This window comes from Corvus kubaryi, unplaced genomic scaffold (genome assembly GCF_017639235.1).
Source record: "Corvus kubaryi isolate FWS band 111438036 unplaced genomic scaffold, C.kubaryi_AGA036_p1.0 37394, whole genome shotgun sequence".
NCBI lineage: Eukaryota > Metazoa > Chordata > Aves > Passeriformes > Corvidae > Corvus > Corvus kubaryi.
In genome coordinates, this window is record NW_024581133.1 from 8,615,663 (window position 1) to 8,628,895 (window position 13,233).

At 39.7% G+C, this 13,233-nt stretch overlaps 1 long non-coding RNA gene across 8 annotated transcripts in view; it reads left to right on the top strand.

The window, feature by feature from the left end:
* The first annotated feature begins 7,768 nt into the window (after positions 1-7,768).
* Positions 7,769-13,233, top strand: part of LOC121669920 — a 143,685-nt gene continuing 138,220 nt past the window's right edge. For all 8 annotated transcript variants that reach the window (XR_006017935.1, XR_006017939.1, XR_006017941.1 and 5 more), the window contains exon 1: positions 7,769-7,884. This is a non-coding gene — a long non-coding RNA (uncharacterized LOC121669920). The remainder of the gene's footprint in view (positions 7,885-13,233) is intronic.

The following is a 13,233-nucleotide window of genomic DNA, read 5'->3' on the forward strand; positions in this document are numbered from 1 at the left end:
CACTGAAATACTGGCATTTAATGGAATTTTCATTGCAAGGAGCATCTGTGTTATATATTATATTTTATATATTATATATTATTATTATATATGTATTGTATGTGTTTTGCTGGTGGGAAACTCTGACACAGAGATTACCCTTCAGAGCCATAGAAGCACCTCGGTGACCAACTCTTCTGGTTTCAGGAGTTAAGCACTGCTATGTTTTCATGGGTTTGTGTTCTGATAATTTACTGTTACATGGGGTATTTTGACCAGGGCTCTGTGAACTGCACCATCTTCTCTCGTGTCACTGATAAGCAGCCTAAACAGGGTTCTAACTTCTTAGAATTTCTCTTTTTGTCTTTTAATTTCTTTTCATTGTATTTTAAATCCATGTTCTGCACTGTGGTCTCTTCAAAAGCCCAAGACTTCTGCAGTGTAGAAGCTGCAGTAGAAGTTGTCTACTAAACACAGATGGTTTTCTTTAGCAAACAGAAATGCTGGATTTTCCAAGTCCAAAGACTGACAATTCTGCACTTTCAACAGAAGCGAATTACAGACTTTTGCTTAAAAAAAGTCCATTATGAATTTAATTATATTTTCACGGGTTGTTTATATAGGATTGCAAATTGCATATAAATGAAGGCAAAGTCTTTCTGAAAGCATGTGGTGTTAGGAGAAAAATAACAACAACAACAAAAACCCCAGGCTCCAGTTTTGATGGGAAAATACTACTTCTGGTTATTGTTTCATCAGTAATCCATAATACCTCCAAGGGAACTGCTACAGTCTGTCATCTCATGGACAGCTTAAAAAAAATGGCATGCTATAGAACTGGTAGGCCCTGAGGGAACTTTTGAATAGCTGATACCCTATTTGTGCAATAGATATTTTCCTTGATAACTGGAAATTAAGCTTGCCTGGAAGAAATGTAAATATCGTCTCTAATTTGCGCTCTGAATTACCATTAAAAATTATGTGTGCACATAATCATATCAAACATTTCAGAGCTTAGAAACCATGATAACACTTGGCACTCTCAGCATCTTCAAAGCACTTTACAAATATTACCAGTACATCCTTTTTCCACCCCATATTGTTATCCCCACTTTACAGATGAGGCAAGGGGGTCAGCAAGGTTCCTTAGTGCCTTGGGATCAGGCTGACTATAAGTTACACTGTTGGGAAAGGGACTCAAGAATTTTCAAGAATTAATCACTCAAGTCTGTGATTAAGCCACTCTAGGTAGACTGCTGGTGGTGCTAATTTACTTACAAGTTGGCAAAAATAATATATGCAGTGACTGAAGTGCACATGATACCATTACATAGCTGTTGTGCCTCCTAACCTAGTTAAGATATAGCTGCAGGACAAAGATTTTGTTTACATCAAAAGAATGACTGGAAATAAATGGACTTTTCCTACATAGGTGCCAGTAAGGAGCTTTAATTAGAACCAGACTGATACATGATTTAAATGTAAACAGGCTAAATCAAAGCAAAGTCATTCGGATTAGACCCTGTTCCTAATATGTAGAATTATTGCAGTTGCAATTGGAGGGGAAAAAAATTTGTAAAGGTATTTGTAAATCTTAAAAAATTTGTAGAGACTCAGCCTAAATTGACCTTGACCATAGTTAATGCCATGCAAAAAGCAGTGCAAGCTGCTAATCCTTTACTGCCTTGGGTTTTGGTTCCCACTGGGTGAATTCCCAGGTGTCGCATTAAATATTTGATCACAAATTTGCAGTCTGGAGGGGATTTTATGATAGGTGATCTTCCTGCATTTTGGGTCCAGTTCTGGCCTATGGAAGCCAATAAGAGTTTTTCTGATCTTGTGGTGACAAAGCAGATTTGGCAGAGTTTCCAGCTACAGTTCCCTGTTGCCTGATCTCAGCATGCAGGTCAGCACTACAAGCTCTTGTAAGTCTTCCATGAAATTCATTCTCAAGAGAAGTCCCTTCCCACGTGTCTATGGGTCAGGAAAGCTGAAAAAGTAGTTTTTGCACTATGTCCCATTTTCTTGAACTCTCCAGTAGAGCCTCTCCCTCCTGGTCTGCTGCTGAACTGGTTTTACTGGTGTTAATGACATGTCTCTTACTCAAACACAAACCTTAACCAGGGCACAAGTTGAACCTGTCTTCAAACCAGACAGAAGGATCTCAGGGAACCTCCAAGAGGTAGTGAAGTAGCCCTATCTTCCCTCATTTGTTGGATCCAGATGTGACCAGCTGACACTGCTCTGCTGCTGGGAGAACAGCGAGATGTAGGATTCCTCAAGGGTCCTGCCTTCCTTTGTGTCCTAAAGATGTCTGTGGCTGAGCTGTGACTCCATAAACTCCATTAAGGTTGTTTTTGCATTGCTATGGAAGGGTCCCAGTGCTTCCTGCAGGTTGTCACTGCTGTTTTATGGCCGTTCCCAGCCTTTGATGGAAATCCCCCCTCCTGCCACCTCTCAGCACCACGGGGTTGTTCGGGCTGCGTTACAGGACTGTGTTCCGAGCAAAGTTTGCACAGATCGTGGTCAAACATATGGTACAGATTCTGTGCAGGTTCTAAATCTTGGAATCATAAACTGGTAGAAGGGAGCCATAATTCCCTCCTCTTCCTAAATCATAAGATAAAAGGCAGCTTTGGCTTGGCGGACGTGTCTGAATGTTTTAGGAATGACATTCCTGACAGGGGGTGTTTGGCATCTTCGCAGATAGAATTATCAGCATTAAGAGACCCTAACACCAGCATAAAATGTGAGAAGTAATAAAGCCATCCTAAAAGATCTCATGTGAGGAACTTAATGCACAAGTCTAACACTCAGCTGTGAGCTGCTCAGATGCAGTTGGTGGGGATTGATGGACTCTCAGGATTCATCCTGGCTTATCCCTCTTCCTGAGGAGATGATAGCCATAATGTCACTTCCGCAGTTCAAAATATATTGTAATTACTGTTGCAAATCCCAGATGTCCCCTCCAGATAACCCGACTTCCAAAGATTTGGCAGAAAAGCTACAGCTGCAGAGAAGTGACACTCATGGTAACTTCCAAAGTTTTAGTGACACTACAAAAAAAAATTAATTTATTTCTTCTTTGCGCCTTTCATATTCCATAATTTTGAGCCTTCTATCAAATATTTTTCCAAGATTGTCAGAGACATAATAGCATGGCTTTAGAATTCCATGTTTTCATGGCAAAATTTGCAGTGATTACGAAAGGGCACGGATTTTCTCTCTGTTAAATGGAAAAACAATGTTGATAATTATGTAAAGTGTAGAAACATTCTATTTACAGTAGACAAATAGTACAGTGATTGAATTTGAAAGGAAAAAAAATACCAGCCAAGGATACGAGCCTGGATTTGGTAGTTGCAAAATTAGTAGATTCACTAATCACAAAATAATTCAGTAGCGCTGAACAAAAAAGGCATTTTTATCACCATCTCCTCTCAGCTCGCAGGCGGCATTGTCTGTCCCACCGTTTCATGTCAGAGAAGAAGGAATTTTACCAAATGTTTGATTTATTAGAAAGTGAATGATTCTTTGCAGCCATGTGGGGCTAGCCCATGTTTCAATAAGACAAATTGCATTGTAGCATTCCACTGGCAGCCAATGATAACTCATGATCCAGACAGAGTCGGTTATACCAGAATGGATGAAAAGCAGGAGCAAAAGGACACATAGTAGAAGAAAAGAAAATGCTTCAAGAGCTGTTATTTAAAAAAAACCAACAAAACAACAACAAAACCGAAACAATGTTTTAGCTACTATTTAAAAATCTTTCAATTAAGATTCTGCACAGCGTTGCAAGCAGAGTATGGCAGAATAAAGAGGATCATGTTATCTCTTTCCCAGTAGTAAATTATCATATTTATACTCAAAAACATGCCACTGTCAACTTCAGTCATTTGTGTAATTGGAAAAAGGTAAATGATGTAGTAAATGAAACCCTACAGTCAGGTTTTGTTCCAAAAAAAAAAAAAAAAAGAAAAGAAATAAAGAAGCAGTGGCAAATGGTGCAGGTTTAAAATGAATTAATGTCAACTGTGAAAAGCAATGTCTAAGACAAACAAAATCTAACTGTTCTTGACCTTTAGTTAATATTGATAGTTTATCACTGGAGAAGTCATTGATTTATTTTTTCAGTTCATATCTGATTATCACTTCAAAATAGGACTGAATATTTTAAAACAGCCCAGTCACCCGCCTTTCAGTTCCCACTATTCTGGATTCCATCTAAATGTTTCTTTATTTCCAAATGCTGCTTTTTAAATAGGCGACCCTCGGCAGCAACCCCCAAGGTGATGGGTTGTTTCCTGCTTGCAGAGATGCGTGTCATGAAGTGCTGCCTCTGCCCGTCGGCTTTGTTCTTGGGGATCCGCGGAGCAGGAAGGGTATTGAAATATACAGGAATCTTGTTCCCAGGGAGCTGACAGGCAGACCTGAGGGACAGTGTGAAGTGCATACCTGGTATGTCTAATTTTAGGCCTGCCAGCCCTGACAGTGGTCCTGGAAAAAAAAATCTATACTAATTTCTCGGTGACATACAGAGCTGTAAACTGCAGCATTTTTCATTCCGCTACCAAAATGTTCTTGTGCATTTTTTTCCCCAGTATTATTTAAAGGTACTGTCAAACCTTCAGCATTTAACAAGTATTTTTAAAGCATGTTTTTCAGTGTAAACCTGCCATGCATTCAAGGTATTGTTGCACGAAAAAGCATAAACTAAAGTTTCATATCAGAAAAAAAATCAACATTAGACATAAAAGCAACTTCATTTTATTGCTTAACACTAATATGGTTCCCCATGGGAGAAGCACTGCAGTTTGATGGGTTCTGGGGGCCCTGTGTGGGCTGGTGTAAGTCAGGACTCCCCAGTGAATTTTGATGAGGCTCTGCAATTTTACATCAGCTCAGGATTTTCGACCTTCGCAGGTTCAGCGTGTACACTGTGTTGAAATAAAGGTGCAGTCATTTTAAATATAATTGAGTAGGCTCATAAGAGGTTCCACTTAGAAGGTAAATTATGGTAACAAGTCAAGAGTGTACTCTGTGTAGTTTTCATTTCAAGTGTATGGTCTTCTGTATTCACTTAACTAGACACACAAATCTAAGCAGGCAGATGAGATAGAGGCAATCAAAAGGAAAAGCTTTATTTGGAGCTTATGGGAGTATTGAAATTTTATTTTGTAGTGTTTCCCCATGAGGCAATTTCAGAAAAAGACTGAAGTGATGGATCACAAACAACTTAATATCTGAATTGCTGGCTGTTGATCAACAGAATTTTGGATTCCTCCCTGTATAATTCTGAAAATCTTTTCCCCAATCTGAATACTTAGCAAAAGTGCTGGGGAAGGAATCACTCTGAAGATTTTGTAGTATGCTGTCTGTCTCAGTCAGGAGGAACTGAATGGTGTTTGTGCCTTTCTTGCCTGTGGATGAACAAATAATGCCATACAATCCTTTGGGTCTTGTTCTTTCCAGACAGCAGTTTTTGCTTCAGGGAATGATGAAGGTCTAGAAAAACATTCTCTTAATATGAGAGAAGTGGCAAAGGAAACATTGCAGGGCATCAGTGTAATGGCTTGTGTTAACAACGTGGAATCGTTTAATGCGTGTGTTGTGTTACACTTTTATAGCTTTCAAGTGCTGCTACACAGTTTTGAGTCCACAACAGCTCCTTTTTTAGTACTCACCTTTGTGTCAATTAATGTTTTCACACACTTCAGGTGACTTTGAGGCCAGTTGTGTCAATATGTGCATATAAAGGTAACTTTGATCACTTCACCATGAGTTACCTGCAAGTACAAGCATTTGAAGGAGATACTCCCTTAAACAAAATCAGTAGCCCCAACCTCCTCTAGACATGTCCTTACTAGACCTTTTACACCACCCAGTATTTTTATTTACTTTAGCCCATATAAAGTAGCTCCCTCTCACAATGAATAAAAGCTATAAACAATTTTATTTTTTCTTAAATTTTCTTCTGCAGATTGGCTAATGTCCTGATTGTTTTTTATCTTTTTAAAAATTCTTCTTAATTTTTTTGCTAGCTTCAGAAACTGAAAACACATAGCCATTGAATATGGCATATCTGACTGATTTATCCCATAAAATTCTAGCACCAGTGATATGGAAATGAACTGAACTGATAATGCTGTGTAGTGACACAAGCAACAATTAGCTTGTGTTTAGAACCACTGAATTTTTAGGGTTGGAAAAGACCTCTGAGATCATAAATTCCAACCACTGACCCAGCTTCGCCATGTCCACCACTAAACCATGTCCCCAAGTGCCACATCCTGTTGTCCCAATATATACTAATTAATTTCTGGCACTTGCTACAGAGATTCAACAGTGGGTGGAGGAAATGAGGGGGGATTTCGACTGAAGGAACAAACTTCTAAAGGAACAGTGTAATCAGTAGATTCCTATACTCCCGAAAGAAGTCCAAGGAGCATCGTCCTGCTTCAGTTGCAGCTGAGTGCCTGCTAAGGTGATGTATCATCTTACTTTTGATCAAGGAAGTAACTAGAAATAAGGCAGGCAGCAGCTGAAAGTTGGGTCAGGAAGCACTAGACTTCCATGTGTGGTATCTATATATTTATGCACATATGTTGCCTCTCCCTTCCTTAGTCACCTGTTGATAGCACCTTTCTTCTACCACCTAGAGAGAAGATGTGTCAAGGACACATCAGAGTCGATGCTGCAGGCCTGCTCTGCTGTATGTGATGATGCTTTCCAGTTGGCCCTGGGTGGTTTTTTTTCTTTTTACTCTGGAACATCTGAGCTAATTTCTGGCTCCATGAGGCTGGAAGATGTTTTGCAAGGGGCACTGGAGGGGTTATTTTGCTCTGCCAATAAGGGTGTCATTTGGTTTGCAGGGATTTGCGAACAAAAACCAAACCAAATCATGACTCTTCACTTAAATTTGTAACTGGTCACATTTCCAAAGCTGGGGATTTTACAGCATTCAAAAATCTCCAGTACAAAAGACAAGTGGAAAGGTTTGTGTAGCTTGAAGTCAGAGCTATTCAAATGCAGAAAATCTCTGTGAAAACATGTACATTAGTTTACAGCTGTACAAACCGGTCCTTGCTTTGAATGCTCCATAGACTGCAATTTCTCTATTTTTTAGCTTTGAGCTCTGTTGAATTGGAAGCTTCTATCAAAGAAGACGAGTTGGGTGCAATTTCTTTGAAAATATTTCACATTGCTCTGTGTCAGATTCTAATTGTGCTTCACTAAATAAAGAGGAGACTGATCAGCATCCAGAACTTACCAGAGAAATTAGGAGGTAGACAGCTAAAGTGTGGGTTTACTCACTGAAAAGACTGGATATTCTTGATTACAGCCTGTATTCCAGGTTTTTGTGCTAGCCGAAGGGGTTATCACCGATTTCATCTATAGCTGCTGGACACTGCCCCGTAGCAGAGCCGACCATGCCTGGAAAGGCTGGGAATACCCCCACCATCAATTCAGCAGGCATTAAATCATCAGTGGAATTACTTCAGAGAAAAAACTGGTGAAAGTGGGATCAGAATGAGCAGCTATTACCTATATAAATAAATAAACCTGTACCCCTTGCAGAAATGTAACAAAGCTAAAAAAAATCCCTTCCCTCTACAGCTCCCGCACATTTCTCGGTGTGTGTGTACCTGAGTCATTCACAGAGATCCTTATGGGAGTCCTTTGCTGCACTAAATTCTACTTTCTTGGAAAATGTAGAACAAATACTCAGGCTGTGATCTCATTCCTACCAGTGCCGGAGACAGGAGTCCCAGGGGCTTCACTGCAAATTAGATCCCCTGGAAAGAGACAGAGAGCCAGAACAGATCCGACCTCTCTGCCGTTCCTGGGAGCGAACTCGTATTCTTCCGTGCCCTCCCTGCCTTGCCTCTGACAACTTCTCCAGTAAGATCTTCCCTCCCGCGTGTGCTGTCTCTTCCCTTTCCCTCCCACCCCCCAAAGAAGCTCAGGACAGGTATTGAACAGGCTGCCAGGCTGCTCCTTAGAGCCTCTTCGAGCTGCCCGGCAGTGGCTATTCCCATTCCCTGGGTCCTGTAGGTTGTTTTCCAAAGAAGTATGTTTTGGTTTAATTCTCTTTTTCTCAGCCTCTTAACTCCATCCTGTTGCTCTTTTGATCAGTTATACATCAGCTGTAACATAAGTCTGTGATTTCGTTTTGGTGCCGCTTACTTCATCCGAAAAGGAACTCAGTCTTCAAAGAAAACTTTTATTTCATTGTCTGCCACATATGCAAGTATTCCCTAAGGACTGGGGTTATTTATTATTTCGCTCCCCCTCTTTGCTTTCCCCTGTTCCTCTCCAAAAGACTAACAGACACTAATCTCCTTTCATCAGGTTCCCTTTTCCTAATTTTTTTTCTTTTTGCACAAAATGCTTGCCACTACCTTTAACACCTTATTGTGTCTGGAGTGATAATTACTTTCAGTTGCCGCAGCTGCTGCATGGGGAGGCGTGCGGGCCCTGTAAATTGGGAATGGGCCACCTGGGTGGGATTGCAGGAAAACACCGAGTTCTGCAACATCAGAGAACATGACTATAGCAGGGACAGTTTTGTTTTTCCAATGTTTTTCTATTTTTTTTTTCACCAAACTCATCTTTAAGACGTATTTCTAGTGAGTCACCTCCACGACAATTTGTGCTTCCTTTGTTAGAGGAAAGGACCAGCTGATGCACGTGACAGAAAATAAGAAAAATATGAGTTGGTACCTGACACACTTAGTTAAATCTCACATTTGGAAACAACACACACGGACATATCTGGATAGGGGGACACATGGGTCTGTCAACAGTTTTTAAGATCCTCTGAGGCATTATTAATTCTTATTTTAATGTATACAGTATTTCTCTGAACTCACAGTCTTGATTCAATCTTTTACTTCTCTCTTGTTTTAAGTGTAGGATTGAGAAGGAAATTTGGGCTTACCATGAAAGTGAACATGAAGGCTGGGTTATAACCTTTCAAAAATAAGAGGATTTCCCAACGCATATTTCCCCTTTCCTCCATTAGTTATTATATAAGTAGTAAGCAGATATTATTAACAGTATTATTAGTGTACTTTTGTATGTAGCTTGCCTGTTTCAGTCCCTCACAGTGTATTGAGATGCTTTATACTCTTACTAACCATAAGGAAATTGGCACACACTGTTCACTACATAAAATTAGGTTTTTATGAGACTAGTTTATACATGTTTTCTTAGATTTCCTAAAGTAAGCGCTACTAAATTATTTAATATACAATCTGAGATGCTTTTAATAAAAGGTTTGCCATAATCAGCCCTGCTCTGGACATGCTGGATTGAACCCCTGTTTTTTCTTCTGTCTGCTCTCCCATTCTGTGCTGGAGGCTGGCAGATGTTTCCCATGCCTACCTAAGGTTAGGAATAAGGTCCAGTTTTGGGGTCTGTAGTGCAGGAGGGGCAGTGGTCTTTTGCAACTTTCAGACAGGTGAACAAAAAGCATGACTAATCTGTGAGTCTCTCTTCAGTTCCCAAGCTTAGTTAGGTTAGAGTTAGGGTTGGGGTCAGAAGTGCTTAGTGTCACACGCTGGGGGATGTCCCAGTTTCTGGGAGGGAAACCTGGTGGTGTTGTCTGCTTTCAGCTGGAGTGAGGCCGTGCAGTAGAAAAAACAGGGAGACAGCAGCCAGTGTGGGACTTAGCAAATTCCTGGAGATAAAACAAGAGCAATGTATCAGGAGCTTTGAAGGAATTTTGATTTGCAGGCAGCGCTGGGTTCCCAGGCCTAGGTTCCCAGGGGCTGGGGCTGGGTTAAGGTTATGGTTAGGATTAGGAAGTGTTAAGGCTTTTAACTTTGACAAACTGGGATATTTTGCTACTTCCAGAAAAATAAATTGAGGGAAAGTATCAGTATCTTCAAATTTCTTATTCATTATTTGTGGGCATTGTGGGTACCTGGGCATATTTTGACTAAGAGTTACTATCCCAGCTGGGTTAAGTAAACATGGAATGGTGCTGTCAGAATAATGGGGTACCCACGTTCCAGAGGATAAACTGAACCAGTGTCTTCAAATCGTTCCTTATTTATGGGCCATTTGCATCAGGAGCTGAAAATTGAGTTGCTTTGGTATCATGGCATGCTAAACTCCTCAGGGGTATTGGGATAAGGCTGTAGGAAATTATACTAATTCCAGAGCTGTGACTGCTCCAAGATCATGAATGGAGGCAATTCCTATTTCATGTCAGGAATTTTAAAAAATATTAATAGGGTTTCTTCTCAGTGTAGTCAGAGAGCCTGTCTCTTCCAACATTGGCACCTCCATGAGCTGTAGGGTGACTGCTGGCTTTTTCTACCTCTATTGGAGTAAAAAACCTGCCTTTTCTAGGTGATAACTTTACACAGAGTGCCATCTTTACTGATTTGGCCCCTTGTGAAGGGTTCTCTAGCTGATATATTCTTACAGTGTTTCAAGATTTCGTCACTACATTTACACAAATCCCAAGTTCAAATGTCATTTTCAGGGTAGCGATGACATAGACCTTTTCTTTCTTTTGGGAGTAAAAGCATCCACCTTTTTACTTGTAGCAAGTTGCTCTATTATAATTCCCAAAGAGGCATTGCAATTCTGAGTTGTAGTCAAAATCTTTGCTGGAGTTGAACAAGAATCCCAGGCATTTGACCAAAGCAGTATTTCAAGAATATATTGTATTTATTTGAAAGACGATAATGCAATGCGGTCATCATTTGCTTCACTACAGGTATAAATCCTCTAAAACCATTGCAGATGTGGCAGGGATATTGCAACCCATTAACCTAACAAAATGTAACTGTTTTTCTCTTGCAAGGCTTCTCTGACTCAGTCTTTTTCTTTTTTTGCTGCGAGCGTGGTTGTATCTGTTGGCTCTGTGTGTACATTGTGGCGTTGAGTTCCGCTGTCTAGACCACCTCCCTGTGAATTAATACTGAAATGGAGTGGCTTAAATCCCCATACCTTCCCTCGTTGTCCCTCTGTGTGCACGTTAAACTCAGCCAGCTGAGATCTTACTCAGAGTCTGGCACTTTCGTGCTGCCACCCGCTTGAATGGGTATTTTTCAAGTGTTTGTGTATAACTCAGTGTGAGTATGAATGGTAGGGTCTGGCCCTAAAAAAGAAAAAAAAAAATTAAAAATCACTATTTATTATGGCATTTTAGTATGTATTTAAGATTCCTCCTTGTTGCCGGGTTTGTGTCCAAAATGGAATTACTAGTCTGCATCTTTGCTGATTGTGAATATGTCCACGAGGCTGAATTTCAGATGTACCCATTTATGAATCTGGCGTATATGCTGAATGCAGCATTTTGTGCAGGTCACGTGTTGTATACAAAACATCTGATAAAATGCTGCTCACAGTCTTACAGATCTTAGAAATCCTTTCCATATGTCTAATCTTAAATCTTTTCCATATGTCTCCATCTATACATGAGCACCAATTAGTCAATTAATCTGCCACCTTTATTTAATTAGATAATAAAGAAGAACTTTTTGAAGTTAAATCTTATTTCATTTTTCCAGGAATCAAAAATGACAACTAGTAGCAGCAACAAATTACAAGATAAATTTCCTAATCCACTCAGTGAATACATTAATATTACAGTATTTGCTGAGTTAAAACAAGTCCAACATTCAGTATTCCCCTTTGCAAACAAAATACATTTGCATGAATCCAAATAATTTTTTTTTTTTTTTGTATAAAAAATGGCTCTGTGTAGCAGTCCTGGAACAATTGCAAGACATTTTGACTCTTCAGTGTCCTTAGAAATTAACCCTGTGTTAATGAAAGTTCATAAGCAAGAATCCCTGTGCAATGGAAATCCTCCCATGCCCCCCTTAGGGCACCTCTCCAGCCGCTGAGCCGTGCTCCGCACGCAGGGCAGCCAGAGCAGGGGCCAAGGTGCTGCCTCAGTGTGTCCATCTCCATTGAACCTGTCTCATTAGCATGCCTCTGGGCTCCCCGAAGACATTCCATTTCATCTGAAAGCAAAATATAACAGAAACTGCATGTTTCTGGGTTTGCTGCTGGCAGCTGTTACCTTTCCGAGGGGGGGAAAAAAAAAATTAAAAATTCCTCTGCCAGGTCCAGACCTAGAATAAATGAAAATAGCTACACTGAAGCCCACAGAGCACTATCACTTTGCACCTAGGGAAGCTTTGTCCCATGTATTTCTTACTTCAACTGCAAATAAACTCAATATAGAGGCATTAGTATTTTTAAAAGGTGAAAGAGATGTTATTTGCCTTTTCCTTGTAGCAGTACAAGAAAATTACTTTTTTTTTTTTTCTTTTTTCCGCAAGAAAATAGTTTTCTAATAATAACCCAGTATTAAGTGTCAGGTAGCTGCTTCATGATTTTCTGTGCTTTATTGCAGTCAGCTATTGGGAATGGGGTCAGATTTCCAACTCGCTGCAGAAGAGCTGCTTTTATTGGGTTGAGCATTGTTGTTTTCTGTCCGTGAATTATCAGTTGCTTTGAAGACTGATCACTTCCTTATCTGGGGATACTTGAGGATCACACAACTTTCTTTTTTGGTACCTGAAGCCTTGTTAGCACAGAGCTTATTGCATATAACTCCCTTTGTTTGTAAGCGCAGAGATGACAGAATTTGGAAAGCGACTTTTTTCTCTGGATTTTTTCTCTGAATTTAGAGTGAACCAAACATAAAAAATATTAGATGCTCTTATGCTTTAACCTTGTGTCATAAAAGAAATTACAACATAATCTATTTTATTTATATTAAAAAAACCCTAAAAATTTCCAAATTAACTGTCCTTGGATAGGTTTTATTATAGGGACCTGAATAAGGAGAAAATCCCCCTAACTCTCAAACAACTAATATGGAAAGAAAGCTATTCCTCTGGCAAGTTTTTCAAAGTGAAAAGGAGAATTTAATTGGTTCATATCCAAATGTTTAGATCATGCTTTGATGCAGTAGTGGAAGTAGTTTATCTGAATCCCTCTATTTAGACAGATGAAATCATAACAGAATATGTATTTTATAAGTGAGAGAAAAGAAGGAACAGAAAGGGAAAAATGCAACCAATATTCCCAACTAGAATATGGACTTAGGTCTTATCACAGTGGATGTTCATGCATGTACTTTATTAAAGTTACTAACTTGAGGAGGGCTCCTTGTGATCGTAAAATAAAGCACTGAGGTTTTCTAGGATGTGGGCCTTAGAGATTTCAAAGTTGAGCAAAAGAGATTAGGATTCTATTTTTTTTATCCTGCTCGTAGTT